This window comes from Ambystoma mexicanum, chromosome 8 (assembly GCF_040938575.1).
Source record: "Ambystoma mexicanum isolate Mex_15411 chromosome 8, UKY_AmexF1_1, whole genome shotgun sequence".
In the NCBI taxonomy this organism is placed as follows: domain Eukaryota; kingdom Metazoa; phylum Chordata; class Amphibia; order Caudata; family Ambystomatidae; genus Ambystoma; species Ambystoma mexicanum.
This window is the reverse complement of record NC_090929.1, coordinates 693,900,319-693,926,720: the sequence shown is the minus strand read 5'-3', so window position 1 is coordinate 693,926,720 and position 26,402 is coordinate 693,900,319. Positions and strand designations below refer to the sequence as shown.

General features: G+C 42.6%; 1 long non-coding RNA gene across 2 annotated transcripts in view; it reads left to right on the top strand.

The window, feature by feature from the left end:
- The window catches only part of LOC138472359 (uncharacterized), a 140,795-nt gene that overhangs the window by 79,274 nt on the left and 35,119 nt on the right, over positions 1-26,402 (top strand). The window contains exons 2-3 of one of the 2 annotated variants that reach the window (XR_011268589.1): positions 10,585-10,660; positions 12,056-12,229. This is a non-coding gene — a long non-coding RNA (uncharacterized lncRNA). The remainder of the gene's footprint in view (positions 1-10,584; positions 10,661-12,055; positions 12,230-26,402) is intronic. The other variant, XR_011268588.1, reaches the window with a different exon arrangement.

The following is a 26,402-nucleotide window of genomic DNA, read 5'->3' as shown; positions in this document are numbered from 1 at the left end:
CTGATGACATCACAGATGACATCACTTAAGCCATTATTAATGATATCACTGGTCCAGCAGATCACGCGTGCAAGTAAGAGAGATGTTACATTTAAAATGCATGTTTCCAAGTTTCACAATAAAAACCTTGGAAATTCAGAGGAAAAACATTGACGTCACTCATTTGAAACAATCAAGACAGAAAGTCCTTACAAACGGTTGCGTCTAGGGTATTGCTACCAAGATATGAAGGGTGATAGGTAGGTCTCTCAGTAGCTAGTCCATGTATCACAAAATCGAACGCAGTATAGTTAGATAATACAAATACCACACCCTACGTGTACTTTCGTGCCCCTATCTATGCCCCCAGTTGATTGAGAAGTCTTGTACTGTTTGGTTGTTCTAAATAATTGGCATACATGCACCAGGAATGAAACAATGTAACGTTTGGCTATGACAAGTGATTTATCTTTCATGTAAGACGAATGCTGATTTGAGCAATTCAGAAGATTGATTCTCTTTGACGTTTTCCAGGATATAACATAGGGAAAAAAGATGTTTGTTGTGATTGACTCCTTTATAGGAGCTTTAGAATATATCCACTCTCTACATTCCACCTTTTAGAATAAGCATTGCTTAACTTTGCACTTTGTAGATTTGGACATTTAGCTAGGAATGTTTTCATGTATTGCTCATTTGCACCTGGGGGTTAGTGCGTGTGGCATATCCTGTACTGTGTACCTAAACGTTGATGTATATTGTTTGAATATGTTGTACCAAAAAGACGTTCTCATTTCTGTATGTATATGTTCAAAACTGAATATGCACTTTATAATCTGCCTCAAATAAATGGCAGTTGAGGACTGCTCAATAAGCTTTTTCAGCTCCTGTTTTGCTAAAACACACAAAACCAGATTCTGTTAAGAGCATTCCCTTTGTATGTCACAAAATCGAACCACCTCAACTCCTGATCCGACGCTGGTGAGAAATCCAAATTGCATGACCCGACCACCGCTTGATCCAGCATGACTCACTGCACCCGAACCTGGTGCGACCCGCATCACAGCACAGCTCGAAACCCAGCTTGAAACTGTCGAGCCACCTCAGAACAGCAGAAAGGTGCTATGGCCCATTATAACCCTTCTGGTTAATTGTTGACCCTTGTGACTAATTGAAACTTTTGCACATTTTTTCCCACTGAACAACCTATCATTTTGAACTACTTATTGCCTTTTCACCCCTGTTTTCATACCACAGACGGCTGCATATTTCTATATTTGCTTATTCTGTGCTCTCTCTCTTACAGGGGTGGGTTTTATAGTATTTGTATTAGTTATTCGTACATTGGTGTGTTTATTTAAAGTATTTATGCATATTTACAGAACCTTGATTGGACATTCCTTTCTTTTGTAGCGCTATACTGTTTGGGTCACTACTGGATCCCACTTGCCCTCCTTCTAAGAGTACAGGCATCTCTCAGCCCACATTACCACAAAATGTGAAGGAGGTATATCTCTTGGCTGTGCCTGTTTTGCCTTTATGATTGGGATCAAAGCCGGCTTGTAGAAGTGTGGGGGCTCAGCAGATGGATTAGCCACCACTCATCTTTATACTGCTTCAGGGCAAACATAATTTTGTCACATATATACTCAGTATGCATATTAAGAGTGAGTAGACATGAATGAGGACAAATGTAGACACAGAGACATTTCAAATGCCTGAATGTAGGTATGCTTCGAGAAAGAATGAACAAGATTTAAGATCCAAGGGAAGAGACTTGATGAAGATTACGTTTCTTAGGATATCTGTGTGGTAGATATTTAAAAACGCAAGTGGCACTTCGAAAGGCAAGGTTTGGAAGATGAATAAGGATTCCAACTTACATAGGCATTAAAAAATGGAAGAAAGGGGCAATGCAGTTAAGGTTACGTTATCAAGAATGTATGGTGGAGCGGCTCAACGTTACACCAATTAGATGCAAATTGAGAGGGGTAAGTGGAGGCCTGTGAAATGTCAAGGCTTTGCTTGTGGGTAGTTTTAGGATCATATTGAGTTTCGTTATGCTCTTAATGTTTTTTTATTTTATTTATTTTCTGCTGGTTTAAGGGTCACATAAAACAATAGGGAGGTAGTAAGGATAGGCATCCACAGTAAGAAATGATCAATTGGCACACAAAATCCAGCAATTGAAAAATACAACAAATACTTTATTCAATAAATAGCTAAAAAAACTTCAATGACATACAATAGCTAAAATACATACTAACATAGACATTCACACACTAAGTTAGTGTGTGCAACACAAACACAATGCAAGTAAATCACAATGGTGCAATCAAATTGCAATAAGTGACTCAATATTGTACAATGTAGAGAGACTTTTTACTATACAGACTACAGATTACATATACACTCTCTGTAATTCATTAACCAATCTCGAGGGGTACTTAAACTCTGTGTGATCCTATCACAATTTCAAAAAAACCTTTGCAAGTCGCGAAGGTTGAGGCCCAACATGTTTCTGTTCTTTAATCCACAAATGGTGATTATTCCTTAGGAGCTAGTATAATTATGTCACTGCTGCAAAGGATCTCTAACGTAAGATCCACACAGTATACTCTAGAACCTTCTAGTGCATGTATCTTTCGTTGACCCTTGGGTCTCATCACACTGTGGAAAACCAATAAACAAACAAAAATAGCCATTAGTGCTATTGGACTCTCACGTGAGTCTCCTAGTGTCCAATTTGAGGAATAGTATTTAACAAAACAATTTACCTCAGCTGGACTGTGTGGTAGTTCAAGACTAGGCCACATAAAGTCTGTAAGACTGAATCTCCCAATGTGGAATGATCTGCTAAAAACCCAACAGTGTTTTAGAACTACCGTAGTCACTTATATGTTGCCAAACATCGCCACTAACACAGTCATCAAATCAGACCTGTAGGTATGTAAATAGCAAAGGGCATTCTACCCAGGGCTCCATAAGGCATTCCCCTAACCAGGAGAGTGTACTCACCAGGTAGCCCGATCTGGTACCAGTGGAACTAGTTCTATTGTCAAATTGCACCACCACCATGCAATCTAATCAAACGTTCTCTTCTTGAGGAACTGCAGGTCTTGAAAAGCATGGAAATAGATTCCTCCGTGCCCCGGAATCTCCAGGGTTTGCATCAATAATAGTTAGCTCTCTGCAAACAAAAAACAATGACACTATTGTGCATCACTGTGTTTGGTATTCCTCAGCAGCCCTATGCTTGTATCAATAGTCATATTGAAAACCACCTTACTACCCACCCCTAGAGGTAGGCTGTAGAATCAATTTGGTCAGTGAATCAATGTTCCCACTGCAGATCTGCCATAATGTGTGTCTCTAATACCCACCCTTAGGTCTCTACAGAGGAGCATTAAAAGGCCCCAGAGTATGGCTAAAATTCTTAATCTAGTGAACCATAGTAGTTATAAAACATGCAACACTCATCAAGCCCACTAACAAACATCCACAAAACCCTTTTCAATCCACCGTGTCAGCCCATAGTAGCAGGGATTAATTCACTATTAGCACCCTTGTTGAAATTTGCAGATCACTATCTTAAAGGATTTGTGAAGAACATGACCTTGTTTCTCAAGGACACAACTGATGCCATTAACAAATTTGAAAACGTGGAATTTGATACCAAAATAAATGTGCTGATAGGCATAGATGTGGTCTCCTTATATGCCAACATTCTACAACAAGCAACACTAAAAGTTATAGAGAAAACGTGTTAGGCAGACCACATGAAGATCCAATACCTAATTCTTTTGTAATGTGGTGTGTGGAAATGGCACTCACGGAGGACTACTTTGAATTCATGGGTCGATTCTACCAACAAATTGAAGGAACAGCCATGGGGGCCACCATGGCCAAGAGTTTTGCCAATCTGTGTGTGGAGAATTTTTAAAGGGTAAGATATATGCAGATTCCAACTCTTTTCAGCTGTGTACCTGTTACATTGATGACATTTTGGTAATCTGGGAAGGATTGACAGACATGGCAGAATTGTTTTTTGAATGGCTGAACATCCAAAATCATCATCTTAAATTCACTAAGAAGATTAGTAACCAGCGCTCACATTTCTTGGACATAACCATTTTTCATGAGGAGGGCTGTCTTCTAGTGAAACCTTTTCATAAAACCACAGATAGGAATGCCCTTTGGACTACACCAGCCATCACATTAAACACCTCAGAGATAATTTACCCTTTGGGCAATTCCTGAGGTTGAAAGGGAACAGCAGTACTAAGGAGGCGTTCGAAATGGAGGCTACGATGCTGTCAAATAAACTTCGACAACAAGGATACCCAAAATAATTGGTGAGAAAGTTGGCAAAAAGGCAATATAATAATCTCCTATTATACAAACCACCCAAGCCTACTGACAATCGTCTGGCATGTGTTTCTACCTTCCCAGACCAGAGCCTCAAGATTTGGAATATCATCAATAAATACTGGAAAGTGTTGGAAAGAGCAGCCCAGCATCTAGAGAGGCCTATCTTTGCCTATAAGAAAAGTACTTCTATAAGCAATTGTTTGAGTAAAAGTAAATTACAGACTAACACCACAGATACCAGAACCATCAGGTCTGTTTGGGGAGTATACCCAATTGTGCGCCACCATCCATGTGGCCAATGCAGTGTATGTAAACTGACTAAAAAATCAGAGTTTGGATCTAGGAATGGCCATGGACACAAAATCGTTTTTCAAATTGCAACACTGACCATGTGATCTATCCGATCATCTGCCACTGCGGCTTGGAATAAGTAGGGAAAACTAATCGGAAAGTCAAGACGAAAATAATGGAAGATAGGAGTTGCTTGAAAAATAATACTGAACAAGCGCTTATGTTTAAGCCTTTTCTAGCTATTAGACATGGATGGGAAGAGTTTGAATGGACTGTGCTACAGATCTTAAAAGGTCACACCCAACAAATGAGAGAGGAGAAACTGCTAAAACGGAAACAAGAACTCATTTTTCTCACTAGAATTATTAGGATAGGCCTGAATGAAGCCATTGAGTGGCGCAAGATTAGATAATATAGATAACGAGGGACCAGAACCCTTTAAGTGGGTCTTTTCACAAAGTGGTGTTAAGAACACCCAGATTGGTTTGAGTTCTGTTTTGGAGGGGATTAGTGGCCCATTGTTCCAGGTCAGCAGTCTAGATTGCAGACAGTTGTAAAGTTGGTGTTTTTAAATCTAAATATATTTTTTAGCTATATTACAGGGCCCTGTAGTTATGGTTAAGTTGCTCAACCCATGGGAAGAGCACATTTTGGGCGGTTTATAAGATTGCCACCCCCCCCCCCCCGTGGACAAATCCTCATGAAACATTGTAAGAAAAGTATATGACCCCGTCAGATGGATACTGCGAGGTTTGGTGAGGTTTTGTGCAGGGGGCCCAAAGTTATAGGGCATGGGGATCCCAAAATGTGTTAGTTTTCCCATAGATGCAATGGAAAAAATGTTACAGCCCAAACCGCTGGACGGATTTGCAGCAGGAGCAGTGCCCTGGTCCTGAAAGTGTGTTTTTTAAAAATGTCATGTATATCCGTCCAGTAGTTCTTTTAAAAAATGACAAAAAGTAGGTAAAAAATGATTTTTGATATCTGGATTCGGTCCACAGACTCACTTCCCCGTTCGGTCTGCGGACGGGCATCCAATTGATCCAGAGGGTGGCGTGATGTCCGTGGACATCGGACACGACCTCTAATTGGTCAATAAAAAACATGAGGTGTGTCAGCTTTTTTGGAAACGCCCATCATGTTGGATTAGCTGACAGTGCCCGTTGTCCTCCAACATTACTATAAAAGCCTTTTGAAAAACACAACATTGCACTTGTCAAACTTATCAAACAATCTTTGGGGAGGTGAGGGATGATGAGGAAGGGATGGGATATGGCCTTAAAAAGCTAGAAAACAGGCGTTTTTCTTCTCTGATGTCTGCAAACGTCCGGGCATTCCTGTAATGTTCACAAACATGTGTGGTGCTGTTTTGTCAAGAGGGAACAAAATTAAAGAGGGGGTCCCAACATAATGTAAAGGCTTATAAATGTTGTGCCATTTGACGAATCTGCACAAAAGTTTGCAAACTGATTTTAGATCTAGATATAAATGTTTTTGCAAAGTTTGGTGAGATTTTGTTAAGAGGGGGCTAAATCTGAGAGGGGCTCTCAACAATTTTAGATGATCTTTGTTGACGATTGATGAATGTGGACAAAGGTTTTCAGGAAGATTAGTAACTCAACCTTGAATATTTGTGCAAAGTCTGAATGGATTTTTGTCGAGTGGAGGCTAAGTTATATGACTATTTTATGTGCATACATTTTGACACTTTTGAAAAATATAAAACATGTGCGGATTTCCAGCAAACTCATCTAAGGAGCATTGGCAAGGACCCGAAACCATGGTTTTGCAAATGTGTCAGTGTTTTTATTTTTTGATAAGAGTCACCATTTAGGTACAAAAAATAGTGATATACCTTTGGTGACTGAGGTATAGTCTGTGGCCATGGCCAGTGGTCAGTTTGTCCGAGTCCTGGCATAAGGTCATAACTAGGACAATCTGGCTACTGGCCATGACCAGGATGGACGACCAATGGGGATAAAAAGGCCATGTCCACCAGTGACCGGCTATATGGTAAAGTGTTTCAAAATTGGGATAGGTTTGAAAGGGGAATACATTTTGTCATAGGGTTCTCTCTTTGCCTTTTGTAGGCTGCCATGGAAAGGGAAGAGGAGCTCGCCTTCCCTTTCCATTGTGGCCATCTTGGAAAAGGATTTTTCTTCCTACAGTGGAACGCTGCGCGCGTCCTGGTTTTTAGCCCTGAGGGTTACCGCTTTGGCAACCCAGGGTGCTAATGGCCTTCATCCCCCATTGCAGGGGCTGGAACGGGGGATAACGGTCCGGAGCCCTCGTTATCCATCCTTGCTTCACTTGGGCCGATACCTTGGGCTCGCGGGCCGTTATCCCCCTTCCAGTGCATGCAACAGGGGATGAAAGCCACATTATTCCCATTAGCATAACACAAAATGCTAATGGAAATGTTGGAAAATCTTATTGAGTATATGTTCTTTACTGGGAAATGTAAAGTAGATGGAGTCTATTTGTTTTATTTTGTAATTTTATTTTTTTACTGTGAAAGGTGGTTCCTAAAGGAACCTTTTTAGTAGTTTTTTGGTTGATTTACTTTTTTTTGCAGGACAGGTTAGAACGTAAGGTGGGGAGGGAAATGAGAGGAGAGGCACCAAGCAGTAATATGGAGGGGCAGGTGGACAGGGGAAGATGTTGTGGTGTGTTACATCTAAGGTAGGGGGCACTTTTTCTCAGGCTCCTTGATTGCAGCTTCAAAAGCACCTCGAAATGTCTCCCCCCTGCAGAGTGGTGTTAGAGTATATACAGAGGTCTGTTGTCTTTGAAAGATATGGATCAACTGCCTCTTTTCTTTTATTGCTTGCAAGATAGCTAGAGGTATTTGTGAAGTAGGCTGTGCGGTTACAGTATTGGTTGAGGAAGATGAGGAGGAGGAAGACAGCGTAAAACCTGCTAAGAAAGGAACAGCCTTTCTGAGAGCATTGCGCTGGTTGGATTGTGTGTGGCAGTGCATGGAATTCGTCCCGTAGGAGTATGGTCCAGGGAGTCTGCGACTCACTCAGTGCATTTCACTTTCGTAGCTTTAGCCTTTAGTACATTCCCAACAGTGTAAAGAACTGCCACACCATGATTCTTTCTTAGTGCTAGAACTAGGAACTTCCTCTACCTCATCTTCTTGGTCCTCTTTTTGTTGTGTAGGTCCTCCAGCTGGTGGTGGTGGTGGCTCTAGCTGATGCCATTTTTAAGATAAATAGCAGTTTGGATAATGTGGAAGAATAGGTGTAGGAGCTGTGCAAGGCAAGGCTACATTTTGAGTTTGAAAGTTCCTAGATCAGAAAAAAATGCTGTTTTGAACTGTTTTGAACTGTTTGCAAACCACTGACCCGATCGCGAAGTGCAGACACATTTGCGGACACGTCTCATACCATGTGCGTGGTCGCGTGACACTGTGACACTGTCCTAAAAGTCTGCGATTACATCATACGTTTGCAGATGTTGCCGAACACAAAAACAGTGGAAAAAGTTGCAAAAAGTGTATAGAAGTGTTAAAGATTATGCTAGAAGGTGAGAAATGACAGATTTTTAAGGTGAAACTTTGTAAATTGGACAAAAATTTTGCTATATTGGGGTAAGTATGATATTAGTAAGTTGTAGTAAATTTGTATGCACTGGTAAAAACCCATGAATTTCACAGAAAAAACTTTGTTTAAGAGACGTTATGGTTACAAGTAAAACCGAAAAACCTCAGAAATTCACTAGTTATCTAAACTAAGCAACCATAACTTGCGCCTCCATCGTGCACTGCTAAGACTAACACCTAGGACATCAAAGATGACATCACAAATGTCATTGATGACATCACATAAGAAATTAATTTTGATGAAAAGTCCCTACTAGGGGTTGTGTTTATAATGTTGATAACAAGAAGCCAGGGGTGATCGGGAGACCTATCATGAACTTCTTAATCTATTAAAGAATGCACTCATCTAAACAAAACATTACTTTGGAGTGTTGTTGTTAATACAGAAACCTAATCTTACGTAAACATAGCCAATGGCTACAGTTTGCACCATAGAAGTACAATATTTATAATCTTGTAATTTTGGATAGTAAAATAATTAATGCTCTTATTTTGAGTAATTAATGTTTTGAGTAATGTTAAACATGTGATAACTAGCATACAAATCAGAGGCACATACAGCGAAACCAAAGTAAGGAAGAAAGAACCAGCCTCACCAGAAAATGTTAACAGCATTAAAGTTTATCTTCAGACATACAAATAAATTGTGTGTTTGAGGCCTGTTTATTGCTCCATGTATGTGCACCATTAGCTGAGACCAAACCCTAAGGAAAGTACTTTAAGAAAATACAACAAGGTTAACGTCTAGATAAATAGCCCTTTTGAATTTTAATATTCTGACTGTCAGTAAACAAAACCACCTGGCTTAGATGTGTCAGTGAACAAAAACAAGCGGCCTCGATATGTGATGTCATCAGTGATGTCATCAATGACATTTGTGGTGTCATATTTGATACCCTGGGTGTTAGTCTTAGTAGTGCACAGTGGTGGTGCGAGTTATGGTTGCTTAGCTTACTATAACTTGCGAATTTCTGAGGTTTTTCGGTTTTACTTGTCACCATAATGTCCCTTTAACAAAGTTTTTTCATTGAATTTCATAGATTTGTATTAGTGCAACTTAACCATAATGTCCTTTTGTCAAATGTTGTCTTCCTCACAAATGTCTCGGCTGTGTGCAATCCCCTTTTACCTATTGGACGCTGCAGTATAGCGTGAGAAGAGGGAGAGTTGGGGCCTCTTAGTGCTTCACATTTAGGCCTTTTTATAATACTGGCCAGCTGTGAGTGTACACACCGTTTTGATGCTCGCCCGAGTGTAGATGTGGGCAAAGGCCTGGTACATTGGATAGAAGTGTGGAGATACCTTGAATTTAGAATAAGTAGCTTGATATTCAATGAATTTGGGTCCACTCTAAGATGGCCACTGGTGATACGAGGAAATCCCTGTAGAAACAGATAAAGGTTTCTTCTCTCTAGCAACAGTAGCTATGATACAGGAACTGAGCTGAGATAGACAGAGACTCGCCTGTGCTGGTGTGCACTTTACCCCACGGTAAAAGACACTGGGGACTATGCGGGATGGATGAGTCTGAGGGCTCATTGGCACTAGATGGAAACAGCAGTGTGCTTGATCTACACGTTTTGTGTGTTTTCTCTGGCTTGATATTACAGCATAACATAGGCAGCGGGACAAAAATGTGGGGTTACTAAGCAGCAGTGGAAGCACCCCAACGGGAATACTGCTAGATAGCAGCGCCCGAGGTAAGCAAAGTGTTACATGTTTTGTAACTACTCTGGTTCACTAGTTTAAGGACTTTAGCCATACCCCGGGGGGGCTTTTAATGCTCCTCTGTAGAGACCTAAGGGGATTAGAGATGCACATTATAGCGGATCCGCACCGAGAACATTGGTTCACTGACCAAATCGATTTTACAACCTACCTCTAGGAGATCATAGTAGGGTGGTTTTTGGTATGATTATTGATACCAGTATAGGGCTGCAGAGGACTACCTCATATGGTGAAACACAATAGTGTTATTGTTTTTTGTTTGAAGAGAGCTTGATGCTAACTATTATTGACGTAAACCCTAGCAACTCCGGTACACTGAGGAATCGTTTTCCATCCGTTTCGTGACCCGTAGTTCCCTAAGAAGAGAACTTTTGATTTGATTGCATGGTGGCGGTGCACTTTGAAGATAGAACTAGTTCTACTGGTACCAGATCGGGCTACCTGGTGAGTATACTCTCCTGGTTAGGGGAACGCCTTATGGAACCCTGGGTAGAATGAACTTTGCTATTTACATACTTACAGGACTGATTTGATGACTGTGTTAGTGGCGATCTTTGGCAACATATAGGTGACTAAGGTAGCTCTAAAACACTTTTGTTTTTTTTCAGATAATTGCACATGGGGAGATTCAGTCTTACAGACTTTCTGTGACCTAGTCGTGAACTACCACACAGTCCACCCAAGGTAAATTGTTTTATTAAATAGTATTCCTCGAATTGGACACTAGAAGACTCACGTGAGAGTCCAATAGCACTAATGGCTATTTTTGTTTGCTTGTTGAATTTCCACAATGTGAAGAAATCCAGGGGTCAACGAGCGATACATGCTCTATCTGGTTCTAGAGTATACTGTAGGGATCTGATGTTAGAGAGCTTTTGCAGCAGTAGTGACGTAACTATACTAGCTCCTAAAGAATGTTCACCATTTATGGATTAAAGAACAGAAACATGTCAGCCCTCAGACTTCACGACTTGCAAAGGTTTTTTTTTAAATTGGTGTAGGATCACACAGAGTTTAAGTACTCCTCGAGATCTGTTAATGAATTACAGACAATGGGCCCCATTACGACCCTGGCGGTCCGGGAACTACGGTACCGGTAATGCTACCGGTACCGTAGTTCCCGGACCGCCATAGTACGAGTTGTGTCCGTGGGTGCCTGACAGCCCACCAGGTCTGATCTGTCGGGCTGTGAGGCACCCGCGAGCACAACTCGTGGATGCACCAGCACCGTTATGAACGGTGCCGGTGCATCCGTGCTCCCCATTCCCATTCAGCCCTATGGGGCTGAATGGAGATGGGGAGTGCAGCATTACCGGCACCTGCGAATGGGCAATTACTAGGCCACAACACTCGTAATGGCCCGGTAATTGCCCATTCGCGGGTGAAAGACCCAGAGGCGAGTTTGGCGGTAGCCGTGCCTGTCATACAGGCACGGCTACCGCCATACTCATAATGAGGCCCAGTATATATGTAAAATGTAGGCTGTATAGTAAATAGCCTCTCTACATTCTAGAATATTGAGTCACTTATTGCATTTCAATTGCCGCATTGTGATTTATTTGCATTGTGTTTGTGTTGCACACACTAACTTAGTGTATGAATTTCTATCTTAGTATGTATTTTAGATATCGTATGTCATTGAAGGTTTTTAAATATTTATTGAATAATGTATTTGTTGTATTTTTTAACTGCTGGATTATGTATGCCAATTGATTTGGTGTAAGACGCTTTGAATCATTTCTTACTGTGGATGCCGATCCTTACTACCCCCCTATTGTTTTTGGTATCCTATTGAGTCCGGGCGGGCGGGTTAGTACTGCACTTATATATGTTTATAGGTGCAACCCAGGTTTCCCTTTCTTTAATTGCTGCTGGTTTAAGGGTCCCAGTGTGTGGTGTGCCTTGTGAGGGGGAAGTATGTGTGGCCTGTTTGAGGGAGCTAAAACATGGGGAAGCCCCCCCCACCAACCAATCATTGGTTGTCTTTGTTGCACCCGCCATTTCCTGCACTTATCCGTCCCGTCCCCTATCTGCCCAACTTAACCTGCCTTTCCGCCTTTTTTCCTTCCCATTGCTGAGCTTGTCCAAGTGCAGCAAGGACACGTGACCTCTGCCACACACGCCAGTTGTACAGCCTTACATGCCAATTTGGAGCTGACATGTGTACCCCTGATACTATGTGATCCGGTCCCAGATGAGCTGGCACGTTCTGCCCTCTCTGAATACTGTTCCCCAATTCAAAAGAAGATCAAGGTAAAAGCTGTACACATAATCAATGTTTGAAGTCACTAGAGCTATAACTGATGTGGTCTGCTGTTGAAGACCAAGAAATGAAAGATGTAAAAGAAGAATATTTTTTTTCTAATGCATACTGATTTCCCATATTCATAAACTGATTTAACAAATGTTTCAAGGTACTAAAATGATTATAAATTGATTGCAGTAGGTAAAATGAATTCCCAAAAATGTACCAGGGCCTTAATGACTGCAAATCTGGGACTATTGAATAAAATACTCCATGTCTCACTTTCATCATGTTTCAAATGCAAATTCAACAAATTTGTAAAATGTTTGGCTCGAATATCCTTCAACTTTGGGCAAGATACTATCAGATGTTGCAAAGTTTCCATCACATTAGGAGATTCACAGAACCGACAAAAATGTGTATCAGAAGGAATTATCTTGTGCCTTGCCAGCACTTCTCTCGTCGGCCATAGGTTCATTCTTAATCGTAAAAACTTATTCTGAATTTTTACCGAGGGGCATTTTAATAGATAGCCAGACACTTGACCCATGCGTTTAATACCAAAAATTTGTGCGTTAAAATCTCTATACTTCGTACAGAGATCATAATTCTGGATCCAATCCCATTGAAAGTATTGTATTTTAGCACGTGTTGGGTTTTCAATTAAAAACTGTAAAGATATATCCGCTTCCGCTAAAATACTCAGGACAAGGTTTCTCCATTTTAAAGGGAACACCAAAGTAGAGGAGGTCAAATAGTGGGCAAGAGTACTCAGTATATTATTATTGTCCACACCAAGCAAACATTTATGAAAAAAGGAGCACATTCTCCATTTGACCCTGCTAAATAGTGTGTTCAAACCCAATTCAAAACGCAATATGGGCATGGGCAGACAATTTGGTAAATGTAGAACCTTTCTCCAGAAGGCTGCCTCCAATTTATCCCAGAATTGATCATTAGTATACAGCTGTGACGTCAGTGTCAAAAGCTTTGACTGTAACATATTCAAATATCAGGAATCACCCACAGTATTCTGAATAGATAGACCCAAATATTTATATTCTAGAACAATTTCCATTGGTTCTTTTTGCAGGCGCCATACTGCATTATTGATCTTGATGCTCCCTTTTGGTCTACAGACCAGAATCTGTGATTTTTCCAGATTAATTATCAATTGGTTCTCCATGGCATAATCAGACAAAGCAGATAGCAGATTCTGCAGACCTTTAGGAGTTTGGGATACCAAAACAAGATTGTCGCGTAAAGCAGCCATGGTATACGTTGACGACTCAATTCAGGGGCATCCGACAAAGTGCGAAGAAAAGAAAAACCCATATCAAAAATAAACAAATTAAACAGTATTGATGCCAAAGTACACCCCTGTTTAAGACCCAAAAATGTGGCAAAAGATGAAGAAAGGAGACCTTCAAAGGAAAGTCTAACGCGCATAGAAGTATCGGTATGTAGCGGAATTATTATTGACAAAAGAGAGGACGGACAACCATAAGATTTTAACTTATAAAATAACAAATTACGATGTATAGAGTCAAAGGCTGAACGAAAATCAATAAAAGCAAAATATAAAGATTGTTTCCTAACCACATATTGTGATTTAAGCATGTTCAATGTGATCATATTGGGTAGCGTGCCAAGGCCACTAACAAAGCCTGATTGCAGAGGATCTAACTTACAGCAGTTTTTGGTACACTTTTTAAGCTTTCCCAAAATTAAACGAGAATACATTTTTCCAGGCACATCAAGAAGAGAGATGTGCCTATAGCTGGCAGGGTTTGCCCGATCACCCTTCTTATAAATGGGGATGACAATCGATTGTTTCCAGGAGCTTGGAACCTTCTGGGAGGAATTAATAGACTCAAACATGAGAAAGAGTATGTCTGCCCAGATATCTGGGAACTGTGTAAGATGTATATTGGACAAACCATCCGGCCCAGGTGCTCTGGAATTGCTTGCTTGTTTTATAAAGTACAAAATATCGTCTCTGTCAAAACATATATGGAACAGAGGTAAGGACTCAGGCATGGAAATATTTGGATGTGACCGGGGTGCAGCAAATAAAGCAGAATAATGCTGAATCCACATCGCCTCCGTGACATCGTTAGTTTGAACAGCAACTTGATGACCTGCTGTTGCTTGGTTTATTCCATTCCATGACTGAGCAATGTTTTTTGGAGCCAAGGATTTCAGCATATTATTCCCATCAGTTTCATACAGCTTGGCCTTCAGGCCTCTTACCCAGTTTCTATACTTGGTCTTAATACGGAAGAGGACGATTGATCTCATATTTTGTGGAAGCTTAAGAGCTGCCCTCCTGTCTGCCCGAACCATGCCTTTCCTCAATCTAATTTCATGGTCAAATACATGCAGATGAGGTGTTTGCTTTTGTTTGTGTATAGTTGAACCTGATTGAAACAATTGCATTAAATCATGATAAGCTACGTCTCCAGAACACAGGCTCAGCTCTCCACTATTCAATTCAATTCATTATAATATATTATAATAACAAGTTCTGAAAGCAGCTAAAGATGTCTCAGACCAACACAATCTATTCCTGGCTGGATTTACTTTATAGGAGCCCATCAAATAAATAGGTTTTACCTTGGGAACAAAAGAATTATAGCTCTAAATCATCGATTTTGAGTCAACTATTTTAAAGGATGTTACATTGTTTAGCATCCGTGAGTTTGCATACATAAAGTCAATGATTCCCACACTACTAGCACGATGCCAAGTGTGCCTAGGTGGTATGTCTTGAGGAAAGGCGCCGTTTAAGATGAACAAGCCTCGAGATTCAACGAAACTTGTCCATTTCTCAATTCGATTTCTTTCGACTTGACATGAAGGACCCAAACAATGCAGGTTTAAATCTCCAGCCAGGAAAATAAGATCAGTATGACCCTCAGGGGTAACAATATCAAAGGCATTTGAAAGAGAATCCAAAAAACAGTCATCAGAAATACCCTGAGGATTCCAGTAGACATTAATAGCAGCAAATGAGAAATTTTTCCCACAAATTTTTGTCATTTGTAAAAAGGCATTTGGGGAAAACCATGGTGTAATTTTTAAATATGATGACTGTTTGACAGCCGTCATGAGACCAGATGTAGGACGTCCCCAAGATCCTTTCAGTGCTGGTATCAAAAGAACTTCATAATTGTTCCAAGATGGAACACTAGTAAACCAAGATTCCTGTAGAAAGATTACATCATGATCCAATAGAGAAACACTCATATTATTCAACAGATGTCTATTTCCTCTAGAGTTCCAACTAATGACAGACAAAAAACATTCTACTGATTCATGAAGCTAGTATTGACTGCTCTTAGGGTCACAGTAGCCTGTTCAAGAGATCAGTGCTTGTTTTTTTTATTTATTATCTGATTTGAATGTGAAGCCTGTTGACAGTGTACTGAAGAGACTAATGAGTCAGACAGGGTATGAAGGGTGAAACCTAATTCAAGGAGTTGGATTACACAGCCCAGATTGTATTTACCACAAGCCTTGAATTAATCCAAAGATTTACAGATGTGCGATTCAATGGCTTAATGAATTCCACAAGCGCAATATCAAGGGAACCAATATCGCCAAGTTCTGGCACCTCGCTAAATATTGCAAGAACAGAAGCACAATTAAGATTATATTGTTTAGCTGGTGCAGGCATGCAACTAAATGTCAATGCATGTATTGCTGGGCGCTTTGGGCCTGGAGTCACACGCTTTTGGCTCACTGCCAAAGGTGGGGCATTTTGGTTTTGTTGTTCTACAGTGCATGTCTTTAATTGTGAAAAGGCCCAGGATTCAAAAAACTTGGCTAATGAGGACTGGATCAAATTTTCCATGTCTTCAACAGCAACAGTATCAGAAACAAAGCCATTCGATTTGTTCTGACGTGGCGTTTGAGAGACAATTTGATCAGGCACAGTCTTAATAATACCCTGTATAGATGTTTGCGATAATCGAGCAGCCGGCACAGATGGTGTATATATAGCAGCTGTTTCCGCAAAAGTCAAGCTTTTAGAAACTGATTTAGCTACCATATATTCATCAATTGCATGCCTTAATTCTTTTTGACGCATTTCCTTATCCACGGCTCCCATTGATAGAGCGGATTTACCTGACAAGCCATTTGCTGTCTGACTTTTAAGGGTATTTTTAGACATATCAGTAGCCACACATATCAAATTATTTAAAGGGCTATGATCAACAACTGGTTTGCCTAACACTGGTGTTATTTTTGCTTTCCTCTTGAGTGACTGTAACGTGTATTTGTTTGCAATTACTTTAGCTGCAGCTGCAGTAGTTACAGCAGGTATTGAAAGATTCTTAACAAAGGATCTAATTTGAGTAGTACGTTTAACCACATTTTTTATGTTTTTAGATTTTTTAATGGGGACAGATTTTTTCAATCCCAACTTAATCGCATCAGAAGGGTTTGTATTGAGATCAGACAGGGGATATGTTTTTTTTTTTTTGTAAATCCAATGGGGTTTCATGTGTAGTACTCATTAGATCTATTATAGGATTTTGAATACACGGAATGGCCTGATAAACTTATGATGAAGATTCGTGCTGGTAGGAGGTCTGAGCACTCTGAGAAATTACTGGCTTCCTACTAATAGATGAAATATCAGGTTGTCTCAGACTATCCAATTTCGAGGCAAGTATGAGTTGCTCAGCCAATAGCTGATTCAGTTGATTAGAATGCACATTGGCCTTTGTAACTAAGACCTCAAACAGTTTAGCTAAAGCTAGAATAGCAGTATTCATTGAAGTAAGAGCTATTCCAGCATTTACATTTTGAGTTTCAGCAAAACAAGATTCTTGAAAATCATGTATAGTTCTTTTACGGGGAGTAGGTGCAATAAAAGACACATTGGCTACAGAATTAGCAGCACTAATATTTGGGTACATATTATGAGTTTTAGAGAGATTTTCCGAAAGAGTATGAGGTGGGAGGGCAGTGGAATTTATATCAAGATCAATAATAGGTATAGCAAGATTAACCCCAACATTATGAATAGATGATGTATTCAAATTTGAAAGCTCCACTATGGATATAACAGAACTATTTGAGGTATGAACAGGGGGCACAACAGCACCAGTCAACACACTATTTAACAGAATGCTGTCTGTAAGTGAGACATTCTCTTTTGCAAAAGTGACTGTAGCAGTACCCAATGGGAGGGTTTTTACTATCTCATCAGATATTTTGCCCTCCACTACAGTCCTCTTGGCTGATGGTCCATCTGAGTCCTTTTTTTGAGCAACCAATGCTTGATCAACACAGCCAAGTGTAGTCGCTGTGTTAAGTCCATTGTCAAAATCAGAAGTGTTCACAAAATTTGCCTCAGAGCAAAAAGGGCGAATATCCATCCCTAAAAGTATTTCTGCTTTTGTTTTAGGCTTTAGTTTGATGTGAGTCACACGAGGAGTAGAACTTAATCGAGGTTTTTTTTTTATTATAGCAGATGATGAATTGACAAGTGAGTTCTCACAATTAGAATAATGAGAGGCTAATGCAGGGGGCATCCCTGTCTTGAGTGTATTAATAGCCTGTTTCATTTTCTCAATTAAAAGTAATAAAAGTAAGTTATATACAATATTGTTAAACCAGACAATAAACCTCGCTACTCACCACGATAAACACTACAAAAGAGAATGGCGAATTTAGCAATGACCTAACACCAATACACAAAAAAGGATATAAAAGATGTCTGAGAAACCTTTCCTGACAAGATTATGCAATTCAACACACAGATATGCTTGCGAAGTTCTAAAAATAGGTAAGTTGCAATCAAGCAAGTTAAACCTCTGCACTGATTAGCACAATTATGATATGAATTGCGATTCGCAATACCTGAGACCTGAGACTCATCCACCCAACAGCCGCATAACAGCCTGTGGGCTTATCTCCAACGGGCATAAGCCACAAGGGTGGTAGCCTCAGGGCTTTAAGGGGTGACAAGTCACGTGATGCAGTGATGCGCGGTTCTGGCCACGCCTCCTCCAGAAAAGCACGTTACAATTACGATGCGGCAAGAGCCTAGGCCGGCTCGTAGTGCCGAATGGATGAGGGATAAGAGCTGCTGCAACACGGCTCACAATCCTTCAAAGGTATTTCACAGGAATTCGCTCACACTGAGCGGGCGGCAGGCTCAGGACTTTAAAGGGTGACAAGTCACGTGATGCAGTGACACGCGGTTCTGGCCACGCCTCCTCCAGGAAGCGTGTTACAATTACGATGCGGCAAGAGCCTAGGCCGGCTCGCAGTGCCGAATGGATGAGGGATAAGAGCTGCTGCAACACGGCTCACAATCCTTCAAAAGTATTTCACAGGAATTTGCTCAAGAAGAATAAAGAAGTAGCCCAGATCATTACAGCGAATGTATTTTTATCATCACGTATTAGTGTCAAAATGCACATCTACATTCTATCCTTTAAGAAAGAATACATTTGTTTAGCCCTGAAAACTTCAGCCAAGTAATTACTAAACACATATATGATTTGCTATTTTCTACTGCTTTGTGCATGGGAGGGGTATAGGGAAATAATGTGGGAGTTGCGCCCATGGAGGTGCAACCAATGCACCATCATAAACATGCATCATCATACCTCCCACACATTGCATTTCCCAGGGTGGGTGAAATCTGAAGTCTATCGATGCGTAGGGATTTGTTGCGTGTGAGAAGACGCGGGGGAGTTGAGAGGTATGCACCATGCTCATCTTCACATATTCATGCCACGCGTCATCCCACACCAACTTTGATACTTGTTGCAACTGGGAACAGAGGAACCTTTCTTTCAAGGTGTTGAGAAATGTAACCCCCATGAGTGCCGTCATGATGTATTAACACACCAGCATTAATGGGTCCTAATGTGTACAAATGACCTAACAATACTTCATGAGTTCCTATGTGTATAAATCCTGTTTCTTTTTAAACCTCTATCATTTGAGTTTGCAATGATCCCACTAGAGAAGGGCTTATATGAGTTTGGTCATACATGGGAATGCCAATCAATGCATTTGTAGAGATGTACTGCATTGGTGATGGAGGTTTTTGTTAGTGGGAAGTGTTCTAATGAGGGTGGTCTTGCATACTAGCCAGAGCCAGGCTATGACCACCAACAACACCTCAGATATGTCCCCATTTACTACTCCCCTGGAACATTAAAGAAGGTACCAAAGACAGACGTAAATCTCTTATGCCTATATCGCCACCTTTTTTAACGCTTCAGGGGATTTGTACTGTTTTTTGCAGGCGGAGTGGGAGCACGGATTGGGATATGCGTTCCTTCCTTGCACTCCCACTCTGCCTGTTCAAACGGCTTTAATGCCAGTAATGATACTGTAAGAACACATGTCTAAGCTGGCTCTACCTGTTTGCCAGTAGCCCCACATCACATACTCCTGTTGGCTTTGTTATGTTATGTTAAGGGCATTTATAGTACGCACGTTCACCCATAGGCAACTTGGCGCGAGGATTTCAAGGTCATAACCAGCAGCTAAAACAAGAAGGTTTTTAGGGCCCGCCTAAAGAGGAGATGATTTTCCATCCCCCACAACCCAATAGGTAAACTGTTCCACAGTTTAGCGGCCGCAAAAGAAAAAGCTCAACCTCCCTCTCAGGACAGTCGGATTTTAGTAATGGCCAAAAGGTTGTCCTCGCTAGAGCGGAGCAATCGGGCCACGACGTAACAATGCAATTTTTCCCCTCAGATATTGAGCCCCTTGTCCAGACAAGGCCCGGTGAATCAGACAGAGTGACTTAAATTGAATTCTCCGGGCAATTGGAAGCCAGTGCAGAGGCCATAGCACAGGACTGATATGAGCTCCACAGGGAGCGATTGTGACCACACCTGCTACTAAATTCTGCAGTAGCTGTAGCCAATGGATTAAGCCCAAAGGATGGGCCAGGTACAGTGCATTGCAATAGTCTATTCGACTAGTAATCAATGGGTTTGCTACCAATGGCCTCAGATGGTGTGGAAGAAAGGGGAGCATCTTCCAAAGAACTCTCAACATGAAGTGACCCGTCTTACACACCTCACTCACCTGTGGAGACATAGAGAGTGAGGAAGAGTGAAGCATCCCCAGATTTTTGACAGTCATCACAAGAACAGGAAGATCACCCAGTGTGGTAGGCCACAGTGAGTCGGTCCATAGAATAGACTCAGACGGAGAAACCATCACCAAAACTTCCGTCTTGTCCCCCTTCAGCTTGAGCCAGTTCACACTCATCCAGTCTCCCACTGCACAGAGACATTTGCTGAGGCCTGACGATTGTCCAGCCCCGTCAAGACAGACCAGTATTTGGGTGTCGTCGGCATAGGAGTAACAACAAACTCCAAAGGAGCAGATGAGGCAAACTAGCGGTTGGATGTAGATATTAAAAAGCCTAGGGGACAGGGCAGAGCCCTGGGGAACACCACAGGTGAGCCCAAGTACTGAAGATAGAAAGGGTGAGAGGAGCAGTGACTGGCTCCTCTCCAACAGAAAGGAAGCAAACCAGGCCAGGACGGTCCCAGAGAGGACCACCATAGCTAGCTGGGAGATCAGGATGGAGTGGCGACAGTGCTGAAGGTTGCTGACAGATATAATAATATCAGGACCTCCGCTCCACCCTGGTCTACCAGCATGGTCAAATCATCAACCACAGACACCAGGACACTCTCTGTGCCCCGCCCCGGGCGAAAGCCAGACTGAAGGGGTCACAAAATGAGGACCATTCCAGAAAAGAAGAAAGAAGGGGTGACACCAGTAGTTCAAGTAACTTGATAGAAAAAGGAGGGAAATAAGAAACATATTAGCTAGTACTGTAGTATCCAGTGAAGGCTTCTTGAGTAAAGGGATGACTGTCGCTTGCTTCAGTTCCGTGAGAATCAGACCTGACTGACAGGCATGGTTCGCAGCGTCAGTAAGCAAGGTAAGCAAGCCCAGCATAATTGCCTTTAGTGTGACCAGAGGGATTGGATCTGAGAGGGTGGCTGATTTGAGTCAACGGACAGCCCGATCAACCTCATCTGCAGAAAAGATAGGGAATTCTGCCCATACCTGTGTGATCATCTCTGTAGGTGTAGAAGACAGAGAGGTCACACTGCATGCCTTCCTCAGAGCAATGGTTTCCTAAATAATTTCTATTTTAGAGATAAAAAAATCTGAGAGAGAGTTGCATAGTGCCTGCGAAGGCCGGACCCCTGAAGAGAGGTGGGAGGAGGATGAGAATGATCTCACCACCGAGAAGAGTTCTCTGGATTGATTCAAGGCACTCTCTACCTTCTAAGTAAAGAAAATCTTTTTGCCCACCAGAATATCTTGATGATAGCTTTTGGTGATCGATCGCGGCATGGCTTTCTCAGCCAGGCCATAGGAATGTCGCCATTTCTTCTCTGCCTGTCTCACAAGCAGGTAGGACGCTTTCAATTGGTCAGTGAACCATGGCTTGCCATTAAAAATGCAATGCCATAATAAGAAAACATGTCCAAACTGGCTCCATTGTAGGCCAGTCTAGACACGCAAGAACACTTATCATTTGAAAACGCCTGCTTTCAGAAAGGTGAAGGACACATTTTAACAGAACAAAGGTTTCCCTGCTGTCAGCAGTTTGCAGTATCCGGAGAGCTGTCAATGTATCCAAATGTTACTTTTGTGTTTCTCTGCCTGCAGGTGGCCCCCAAGTGTATCTCGCCTGGCCTCATGGATATGAAGCTGCTCGCTGTGCTTTAAGGCCACCGCACATCCTGGAGACCCGGGCCACCGCCGGCTCCCAACACTTGGAGGTTTGCTGCACCCCTCGACTGCCCGGCTCACAGTGGGGGAGCCGCCCATGCGGAGCCAGGATCTGTGCCTGCCAAGACACTGTGAATTATGTGCACCCCTGTCTGCCTAGGTGGTACAGCCCAACCTGGCAACTTTCTAAACTACATGTGACAGCCAGTGAGCGCATGTCCCTCATAATGACAGTAACCACTGCCCGTGCTTCAAGAGCTCTGTAACTTTTCGTGGTAACTCAGTAAAGCACAAGACCCAGTGGCGCCCACCTCAGCGACGCTGTCAAGACCGGAGGGGTGTCACCACGACCCCTCCCTAACCATGGAAGCCAAATGAAACACGACCATGCCTACCGTGGTTGGCACAGTTTCCTGAGTTGTATAAAATAGGACCCCACGTGGCTGCCAATGGGTGTAAGAGGGTTAGCAAGAGGTTGTGGATAGGGAGGGGAGTTTAGGGAAACCGAAAAAAGAGGGTTAGGTAAGTTGAGTGGATAGGAATGGGAAAACACAGAAAAAGTACCAAAGCACCTGAATAATGTGCCTATCATCTTCAGCAACATGCACTCTGGATTCTGTACTGTAAACATACACCTTGGAATGCTCAGCTCTTACCGATGTGCCTGTAGAGAGAAGCTACCTGACTCACCCTACATGTACTTGCGACAACACACTATGGATACCACATATATCACTTGATTGCATATACATGAAAAACTAAAGAATTGCATAAACCCAGATGGAAAAAACATTAACATGGTAGTCTCTTGGGTTGCATGAAATGGAAAACATAAGCACATAAAGACTGACGCGTATCTCATGCCTCACTACTGCATGTGTAACCCCTTAGCTCCAGGGGTCACTAGTTAGGCAGTTACAACATGTAGTCACATGACCCCTGTTTCACCACAGGCGTCCAACTGCTAAACAATGCCTGTGTTTAATTCGGCACTATAACTCGGGAGGCCTTGCGACGACCTCCCAAGTGAGTTGGTTTGGTTCTCTGCAAGACTGAGACATGCTCGATCGCAGGAAGACAGCCAGTGTTCACAATGGAAGCTCATTCGCCCTCCGTCAGGTGCCTCAGAGAAAATACTGGTCCCGCCACAAGACCCTAGCCGTGGCCAGCACCACCCTGTACGCCGCATCGCAATCCCCGCTTTTGCCATGCTCATCATTCCAGCTTCAATTACTAGCACTGGGCATGGGTGAGGGAGGAGCTCTTAATGGCTCCAGTGTGCGATGTGACGCACCACCTGGGACTGTAGGAAATGTAGTTCCCTCGTAGTCCCGGACCATGACTCCAACCGCAGAGGCGGACCGTGAGGACACTACATTTTTCACAGTCCAAAGTGGCGTGCAACAGCCTCGCCCCCCCGCCCACCATTCCCTCAGAGCTTCTGTTCTTTTCAATATAGGTAGGGGTTGCAAAGGCCAAGCCAGGGGTCGCAAGGGAGACCACTAACGACCCCCAAATGACGTCCCTGTTTCAAGCCATCCCCTTTTAGTCTGCAAACAGACTGCAGACTTGTCGTGGCAGCCAGCAGATCTTAAATCTGTGCCAATTCATATGGATGGTTTCAGGAAAGAGGGCCCTAGAGACGTATCCTATTACAAAAGTTCTACTTACTCGCACCTTACAAAAGAGAAAATGAATTCAGGACAAAAGGCACTGCAGTCCTCTTCATTACATCTTCTTAATAATTCACAGAGTTGAATGATACAAGTGCATTGTCATTCTCGCATTGTTCCCTTAATGCTCTTATTTGGGCCAAACCTCCATGATGCGCTTTACATAAAGGGCATTTTCTACCTCTACAAAAAAATATTGGTCTCAAAGGGGCATGAATTACCTCTGGACAGGAAGTGCAAACTGAAAACCAGGGTTTGAGTCAACCCTAGTTCAGACAATTTTAAATACCTGGCATTATAAATATCTATGATTGTATACATTTACAGAGTGTTAATTATGAAACTATCTAGTTTCTCTAAAAATATTTACCAGCATCCCTCGCCCCATCGACCAACTTTTGACTGCATTACAATTGAATCAAAGTTCTCTAAAACGCTGCTAAGCATCTGGCATTAACAAAGGCACAAACAATATAACAGTGGCCTGGTTAAGCCATTTTACATTGATCTATACCTAGGTATGTTTACAAGGAAATATACGACTAAACATGCAGTTTTGCCCGTTTCACTGGCGCATTTTCTTTTAATCGGCATATACACCTTGTTTTTACACAAGGGGGTTGCAAGAGACCAGACAAGCTCTACTGCTTGGTTACTCATTAGGTAGCCCTGCAGATGTTTTAGACTACAACTTCAATGATCCTCCAAAACTAACTAAGCTGTCTTGGGATCATAGAAGTTGAACTACAAAACATCTGGGAGTAACCATGTGTTTAGCATTAAAATAATAAAGCTAGAGAATGAAAAAAATAATGAACCTTTAAAGCAACATGAAAATAACCAGAGCTAAATATATTTGAGCTATTGTTAGGAAATGCATAATAAACAATATTGATGCTAAATGTAACCAAAATAATTAGTTGCTAAATTCCTTCCCTTGTCTGTAGAGTAATCTGTAAAGTATTAATAGTGCCAACTACCATGCATAGCAGTAGATCTAACACTGCATATAACTTAACCACTTCACTATCTTGAGAACATACCATACATCCCAGATAAATAGTAGGTCACATCGCCCTTTCATTGAGTAACTAGAACTCCCCCTTACATGCTATCGTTCTCCAACACAATGTCCCAGGTGAATTCAATTGAACTCCTCGCAGTTGCATCTGAATCTTGGAATTCATACAATTAACTGCCAATGCGCTGGTAATCACTCTGCAATAAAATCAGATTTTGGCCAGGGGAAGAACAAAGCAGGGTAAAGGCTTCTATGCACTAGGCTGAAACTTGTACCACAATGCGGGTCAATGTTCTGTTAGCTAGATGGCTAAGGCAGATAGACAGTCAATAGTAAAGCTCATTCATCACTATATTTGTAGCATGGGAGGAGAGCAGCCTATACTCTTCATGGATGAGGCTTAACAGTAAAGCTTCCCAACCGCAAGTGTGGTAAGTACCCACATCTTTGGAATGTCCGAACAAATGTTCATAGAAATATTAGTCTTTACTACAAAACACAGAATCAGTATACATAGTTATCACCCAGCCAGTGCAAAGGGAAACCACACACTAGTACTGTCTGAATATATATCAAAAGCAGACAAGGAAACTATGAATTCTTTTGCAGGAGGGATGTCAAAAATGGGCAACTAGATGAATGAAAAAGGGAAAGACACACAAAAATTGTTTACTTTGTTTGAAATATCTTTGAGTGGTGGGGGCGCTGTTGTGCGGCACGCAAAATGGTCACAGCCTGAAAGTGCTACGTCAGAGGCTCCAACATTTGGAACAATATCCTGCACTCCAGAGTAGCTGCCACCTGAGAACTTGACATTGCATTTGAGCGGAACACCCACTCTACCCGGGGGCACCACTGTGGTCCCGCGGGACCCCATCGATCTCGAGTTATCCACAAACCCCGCGCCCATAGTGTGGTGGAGCCCGCAACGCAGCAGGAAGCCCATCCCCAGTGGCTGATGTATCGGCACTGAACTGGCCGGAGCCCGCCCAGTGCTGGGAGCATCCGTCTCCAGGACTAAACATCTTCTGTAATGGGCCCCCTCTCGGGAGGGGACCTGGACGCCGCCAGACTGCCCTAACCTTATTGGTGGCACGCTGAGGGAGACTGTGGTGCCCTAACCTCTACACAACACTACAGAACAGTCTTGCCCCACGCCTTGGCCGAGGTGCACCTGGCGCGCCGTGAGCTCCTCCCATACACAGAGCCCCGGACCCGTGAGCCATACGGGGAGCCCTGTGAGACTGCCCCACGACCCGCCGGAGTGCCAGAGCTACGTGGTCCCACAACACACAGCCCCGAAATCCACCCTCCCGAGACACACGGGACCCACCTGGATCTAGAAGAAGCTTGTGCCCCGGGCCCGAAGTCTGAAGTGGGCACATCGCTCCCCGGTGCGGAGACCCCCCCCTGAACCCGCCCCACACTCGAAGAGGAGGATCATCCTAGCCTCCTAGCCACCTCCCCACCGCTCCATCCACAACACGGTGGGGCCGGCCCAGAGCGGGGTAGAGTCCTTCGCACCCCTCCTGGATCCGCAGTGAGTTGCGGTGTGGTAGGGAAGGGAGTACCCACACAAGCTGTCCCCCCCCTTGACCCATGGTCGATGGCCTTGTAATTGAGATTCCCTCTAGCACAGCATTCAATAGGCGGCACCCGCGCTCACTGAGGGACAGCAAACTCGTCTGATGGCATAAGGCCCCATGAACATAAAGGCGTAGCGTTACATACACCCGGCGACCA